The 7,624-nt window shown below is 53.2% G+C and overlaps 1 pseudogene; it reads left to right on the top strand.

Annotated features, from left to right (window-relative positions):
* Positions 1 to 1,746: 1,746 nt before the first annotated feature.
* On the top strand, positions 1,747 to 6,442 carry LOC136544945 (glutamate receptor 3.5-like; annotated as a pseudogene).
* The last annotated feature ends 1,182 nt before the right edge of the window (positions 6,443 to 7,624 follow it).

Below are 7,624 nucleotides of genomic sequence, written 5' to 3'. Positions count from 1 at the left end.
TTATTTTGCTACATGTCTTGGACCTGGTAATTGTTTGTATCTGGATGTCTATTTAGTAATGCCTTGGATATGTGGCTACTGATTTTGCCACTTGGTTGGATCTGGTAGTGACTTAGACTGAGTTTAATTTAATGTATTTTGGGTTGAGTTTGACATGTGAAATTATTTGAACATGTAACTCTGAATGGATCTATGATGTAATGAATGTGAGCACTTGCTTGATGGTTGTCAATTGATTTCTATCTGCAATGCTGTGATGGGTTGTATATTGTTCAATGGACTTCAATGTTTATTGTGAGCTGCAATGTGCCATGTCAGATCCTACCGCATCATATGACAACAATATTTTACGACGATTTCTTTGTCCTACGTGGCACATCTCTAGTCATCTATGGTCAATTTTTTTGCGATGTTTTCTCTACTCGATAACGAGGAAAATCGAACGTCGTAAATCAACGACGCAAGTATGAACGTCGCAAAATTACGACGATACTATTAGTTTTCTTGCAGAACACCTTTAGCTACGGGGAATAGGCGACGAATGCATTTTCGTCGTGCATTCGTCGCAAATTGTGAAATACTCCCTCCATCCATTGGTCTCCATTGTATTAGCCTTCGGCGCAATGACCAAAGAGCAGTAAACAACGCCGATTTGCACTTAAGGCAAGGAGCAGCCAAGGAGTCGCAACCAATGAACAGCCAAGGAGCAATAAATGCAGACAAGGAGCAACCAATGTGTATCAAATGCGTAGCACGTACGAGAAGTCAAACCCGTGGCCCCAGACTAATACGAAGGAGACTTTTGGATTTTTTTTTTGCTTAGACGAAGGAGATAAATGGACGGAGGGAGTACGACATAATTTTCGCTTTCTGCGGCATAAATGGAACGAAGGCAAAATTCTAAGATTCGCTATTAGTTAGCAGGTCTACCAAGAATAATGTAAATGGCTAGGGGCTTATTGTATACAGTACTACTAATTGCATGCATGCATATGATTGATTCGACAAGAGTGGATAGGCTTTTTGACTTTGCTAACTTGCTTTGTCGGACGACAAGCAAACTAACTAATGCGTCCATCCGATCCCATGCATCGTCGGTAGCCAGTAGTTCACATGAATGAATATAATCGGAATATGGGAATATGCATGGGTGCATGCTGCGATGCATGGCGGATGCGAGAGAGAGAGAGAGAGAGAGAGAGAGAGAGAGAGAGAGAGAGAGAGAGAGAGAGAGAGAGAGAGAGAGAGAGCTTATGAATTAGAGAGAGAGAGAGAGAGAGAGCTTATGAATTAGCTCATCCATCTAGCTAGCTAGCTACTCCGTAGCAGTCATGCATGCATACTTACGGTACATATTCTCTATCTACATAAACTTGAGGCATGCATGTCGCCATCTCGCGGCTGTTGCGGGCATTCAGAAGCAATAATATACTAAGTGGCGGATGCACCATGCGGGATAAGGGGGCTAAAACAATGGAGATGTTGATTTGCATAAAGATTTAATGGTGAAATCAAGCTTTTGCTATAGTAATTAGGCTTGAAATCAAGGCGTAAGAGGCCTGCTAACTGAGACGTCGACCCATTATTGGGTTACTTGTCTTTTTTTGGCCTGCTAGCTGGATGAGTCTGGCTGGCTGGACTCTCTCTAGTACATCTAGTACATCGACGGACTAGAGGCAAGACGACGACCCTCCTATATAAGTATCATCATGCAGTCGTCTCCTCCAGCACAGCAGAGATCAGGTGATGGCGTCCTCCGCCGCCGCCACCACCACCACCCTCCTCCTCCGGCTGCTCTGCCTCTGCACCGTCTTGCCAGTCGCCCTGCAGGCGGCGCGCCCGACCAACATCACCATCGGCGCCCTCTTCACCTTCGACACCGTCATCGGGAGGTCCGCCAGGACCGCCATCCAGCTCGTCGTCGACGACGTCAACCGCGACCCCGACGTGCTCAGCGGTACCAACCTCACCATTGTCTTCCAAGACACCAACTGCAGTGGATTCGCAGGCACAATCCAAGGTAGACAACTCTCTCTCTCTCTCTCTCTCTCTCTCTCTCTCTCTCTCTCTCTGCTGCACTGCACATTCCATTCGACCATTCCTTGCCTGCATTGTCTATTTGTCTCAACTTTGGTTTCTGCACAAGAACATGAACATTGAATGCATCAAGATGTGAACCTCCCCCTACCTCACTCCTTTATTTCTTTTGTAATAAGTACCCCTCTTTCCAAACAAGGTATACTATATTATAATATAAACGAACAAGAAATTACCAAAATAGGGTTAAAACTTAACTTTTCAAAATATGGCCAAAACATTTCAAGACATTTTTTTTCTTCCAAACAACAGACATTTGTAGGTTTTCTAAAAGATTGGCTTCATGTTCCTTCTGTGTAGACCAAACCAACTTGGCTCAAAATAGTTTTAGGTTAATATTAGTTCAAAATAGGCATTTGTTTCCAAACAAGTATTGGTCCAAACTCCAAAACCCCAAAAGCATGTCAATGGTTTTGGATTTTGTCAAACACACTTTTGAATATATTTTTAGAATCAAAAGTTTGGTGGTAGCAGTGTGGTATATGGTAACGAGAGATGCTTGACTTAAGTTTGACTAAATCTACATGCAAGGACACTTCGTATTTTCTGTATTACACAAAAACTTGGATTGTTATAATATGTATAAGTAGGTCCAGAATCAAATATTTTAAGTTTGATCAAATTTATAGTAAAGAACGTCAAGATTTATGACACCAAATTAATATCATTTGGATATACCAAAATATATTTTCATAATATGTTCATTTGATGTGATAAATATTTGTACTCTTTTCTATAAATCTAAACAGATATAAAAATATTTGACTTAAAAGACAGCTCTAGAAATAGATTTATTGGACGGAGAGAGTACGTAACAGGGGCAATCTTCTAGTCCAGTCTGGTTTGACAACAAATTAAAAGCTAGGAGTAGACTCCATTATTATTCTTCAAACAAACCATGCTAGTACGACTGCACTAGCTGAATCAGTGCGTGTGTCCTCAGTCAAACTAGCCCAAAATAGTTTTAAAAATGTAATATTAGTTTCAAAACCAGATGAGACGAGTCAGGCAGGCAGGCAGCCTATCCAAATCCAATCCATTAGTCAACGACCGCTTCATAGACTGTTACTGCTCTGCTGCACACGCACGCCAAAGTCAACTGCAGCCATGAATGGGATGCCACTGTCCACTGTCCACGGATGATTGACCTGAATGAACCTTAACCTGGCAGCCCTGGAGCAGATAGATGGAGAAGGAGGTGATGGCCGTGGTGGGCCCCCAGTCGTCGGTCGTCGCACACGTCGTCTCCTACGTCGCCAACGAGCTGCGCGTGCCGCTGGTGTCCTTCGCCGCCACCGACCCGGCGCTCGCCTCCACGCAGTACCCCTACTTTGTTCGCGCCGTGCACGACGACCGCTTCCAGATGGCCGCCATCGCCGACGTCGTGTCACACTACGGATGGAGGGAGGTCACCGCCGTCTACGTTGACGACGACTATGGCCGCGGCGGCATCGTCGCGCTCGCCGACGCGCTGTAGGCCACGCGCGCCAGGGTGTCGTACAAGGCCGCGTTCCCGCCGGGCGCCGACCACGCCACGCTCGCCGACCTCCTGGAGCTCGCCAACTCCATGGAATCGCACGTCTTCGTCGTCCACGCCAGCCCGGACTCAGGCCTCGACGTCTTCGCCGCCGCGTGGGATCTCGGCATGATGGTCGCAGGGTACGCCTGGATCGCGACCGACTGGCTCGCTGCAGCAGCCATCGATGGTGCTGGTGCCGCCGCCTCCGGCTCCGAGTCCAACAATATACAGGGGCAGTTCGGCTGGTCAGTTTTTCACTCGGAATGCACTGTTCCCGGCTGAAAAACACTGTTCACTCTCTCACAAATTCTTCCAGATTCCTCCCAACGAGCAGGGCCACAGGGCGTTCTCACGCTGCGCCAGTACACGCCGGACTCGGACGCCAAGGCGTCGCTCGTCTCTAGGCTCGCCGGCACCGAACCACCTAGTGATAATAATGCCACCGCTGCCGTCAACGCGTACAGCCTCTTCGCCTACGACTCCGTCTGGATCGCAGCACACGCCATCGACCAGTTCCTCGACGAAGCCAGTGGCAACGTCACCTTCTCCGCCAACCCCAACGTCTGCGACGCCAACGGTAGCGCGCTGGGACTCAGCGTGCTCAGGGTGTTCGACCAGGGCGAGCAGCTGCTCCGGAAGGTCATGCTCGCCAACTTCACCGGTGTCACGGGCCGCGTGGGGTTCCAGTTCGACACCGATGGGAATGTGACTGGGAATGGGACCCTCACCCAAGGTTTTCATTTTCGGAAATTAAAATTTATCGGGGGTTACAGATAAAGAGGATAAATAGGATATATCGGAAATATCGGACCAAATTCAAATAAAATGTCATTTGAATTTAAATAAATTTAAACAAAATTTGTACGAAAAAGATAGATATTTTCTTATCGGCACCTACGAATAAAGAGGATATATCGAAAATATCAGGAGATTTCGGCCGACATTGGAATCACCAACCCGGCCTACGCGATCCTCAACGTCGGCGGTAATACGGGTGTCCGCCGGGTCGCCTACTGGTCCAACTACACGCGCCTGTCGGTGGACGCGCCCACGCTGCTCGACGACGGCGGGCCGCCGCCCAACAGCACCAGCACGACACCCCAGCAGCAACAGAAGGATCAGCAGCAGCAGATGTCCAACGTCACCTGGCCCGGTGGCACGGCGACCACGCCGCGCGGGTGGGTGTTCGCCGCCAACAGCAATCCGCTGAGGATCGGCGTGCCGTACCGGACGTCGTACAAGGAGTTCGTGTCCAAGGACGACACGAGCAAAGACGGCGTGAGCGGCTACTGCATCGACGTGTTCAAGGCGGCGTTGCAGCAGCTCCCGTACCCGGTGTCGGTGTCGTTCGTCCTGTTCGACGACGGCGTGACGAGCCCCAGCTACGACGAGCTGGTGCAGAATGTGGCGGACGGCTTCTTCGACGCGGCGGTGGGCGACCTCTCGATCGTGACGAACCGCACGCGGGTGGTGGACTTCACGCTGCCGTACATCGACTCCGGCCAGGTGATCGTGTCCACGGTGAAGGCCAGGAGCTCCGACGAGTGGGCCTTCCTCAAGCCCTTCACGCCGGAGTTGTGGAGCACCTTTGTCGGTTTCTGCGTCTTCATCGGCGCCGTGGTGTGGATCCTGGAGCACCGGCACAACGAGGAGTTCCGGGGGTCGCCGTGGAACCAGATGCGCACCATGTTCTGGTTCAGCTTCGCCGCAGTGTTCTTCTCGCAAAGTGAGTCGTGAGTAGAGCCGGCCGGTGAATCAATCCAATGTGTCGATCGATTCAGCAATCAGCAGCTTAATTTCAGCTGAATCTGAAATCCTAATGAAAAGTGAAACGCATGCAGGAGAGGACACTGTTAGCAGTCTTGGTCGCTTCGTCGTCATCATGTGGCTCTTGGTGGTGCTCATCAACACCCAGAGCTACACAGCCAGCCTGACGTCCATCCTGACGGTGCAGCAGCTGTCGACGGACATCCAGGGCGTCAACTACCTCCTCGCCAGCAAGGCAGCAACGACCCCATCGGCTACCAGCAAGGCTCCTTCGCCGGGAGCTACATGATCAAGGACCTAGGCGTCGCGGCGTCGCGCCTCCGGGAGCTGGACATCGACGAGTACGCCGACAGCCTGCAGCGCGGGCCCAGGGGCGGCGGCGTGGTGGCCATAGTCGACGAGCTGCCCTACGTGGAGCTCTTCCTCTCCAGCAACTGCCAGTTCAGGACGGTGGGGCAGGAGTTCACCAAGAGCGGATGGGGATTCGTAAGTCCAAACATGTTCGTTCTTTCTTTCTTTGTTTGTTTGTTTCTTTCACCACATTAACCAACGACGACGATCTGTGGAAACACAACAGGCGTTCCCGCACGACGCCACCCTTGCGGTGGGCCTGTCGACGGCCATCCTGAGCTGTCGGAGAGCGGTGACCTGCAGCGGATCCACGATAATTGGCTCAACACGGGGACGTGCGACTCGCAGGGCACCGACGGCGTGGGCGGCGCCGTAAGGCTCAGCGTGGCCAACTTCGGGGGCGTCTTCCTTATCTGCGGCGTCGCCTTGCTCATCTACTTCGCCAGGATACTTTTCCAGTTCTGACAGTACCACCGCCACGGGACCACCGACGGCGCCAAAGAGGAGGAGGAGGACGGCGGCGGCGGCGGCCCGTTCCCTGACAAGGAGAAGAGCCTGCGCTGGCCCGCCAGGCAGACCAGCATCCGGGAACTCATGTCCTTCGTGGACATGAAGGAGTCCGTTGTCAAGAGGGCCATCCGGAGCAGCTCCAACAAGTCCATGGGCCGGTCCCGCAGCGACACATCTGATGGGTCGTCCTCCCCGTAGCCGGTGTAACGTACATACAAGAGCTTATATACGGATTATATACGGTTTTCTAACACCTGTCGAAGATGTTGTCAAACAGTGAAATATCTTTTATAGAAAGGACGGTAAGAGCTACGCCCGCCATCGGAAGGGTTTCACCTGCAACATCAAGTATGGTAGAAAGTGAGGTAGGAAATGATGCCTCCAAGAAGGGATCGATGTCCGCAGACGTCGCCGTCCAAGCTTTCGCTCCGACCTCAAACAACCTCCATCACCGTCGTCGCCGAAGACCAAACTCTCCCAGAGAGGTAGGGTGCGGTGATGGATCAGCAGCAACCCCGCCCGGCCACCTCCCTAGAGATTTCGGCCATGAGAAGCGCCCGGAGAAGCCTGCCGAAGAGTCCATTCCCCGCCGAAACCGGCAAAGCCGGCCCGCGGCAACAAGCAAATCCGGCCAGCTCCACCGCGAAAGCCATAACCCGAGGAAGGGGGAAGGCAAAATGGCGGGGAGAAGAGGGCCGGGATCCAGTCGCCCAGCCTACCAACATCCCAACCCTTGCTAAGCCAGCCCCAAGCCGCCCACTCTGCCATGCCGCACAGCCGCTGTCGTTGTCGTCGGACTGGAGAGCCTGGTGTGGCCCGCTCGACCGACGCCCGTCTCGCCGCTATGGCATGGCATGGCAGACTCGAAAACGAGCAGGTCGCCGCCGTCCACGCCACCACGGTGCCGACGCCGCACAGCCAGCACAGCCGCCTACATCGCCACAACGTCTGATGGCGCCTGGCCGCACCACCACGCCACCAATCCGCACCGATGCAGACAAGCCAACTGCCTGCCATCACCGATGCTGATGCTAGCTGATCGCCGGCGTCGCAGACCGATGCCACCGCAGTAGTGCTAAGGCCGGATCCGGCCGTCGGGACGCTGGATCTGCTGCTCGAAGACGCCGTCGCTGTCACCGCGCCCGCTGTAGTCACCGGCAAGGACCACGACGGCGAGCACCCCGCGTAGGTACCCGCCAAGCCGCCATGGCCGCCGAGGGCCGCCCCGCACAGAGGAACTCGCACGCCTGGGCGAAAGGCCTCGCCGCCACCATCCTAGCTGGCCGCGCGGGCCTCCCAGCAGCCCCCTCCGGTAGCGGCGAGGAGGGATGGGAGGAGAAAGAGGGCTAGCGGCGGGGCTAGGGTGGTCGCCGCGCGAGT

This window comes from Miscanthus floridulus, chromosome 3 (genome assembly GCF_019320115.1).
Source record: "Miscanthus floridulus cultivar M001 chromosome 3, ASM1932011v1, whole genome shotgun sequence".
Lineage (NCBI taxonomy): Eukaryota > Viridiplantae > Streptophyta > Magnoliopsida > Poales > Poaceae > Miscanthus > Miscanthus floridulus.
Note: the sequence above shows the minus strand (reverse complement) of the source record. Positions and strands in the feature narration are given on the sequence as shown.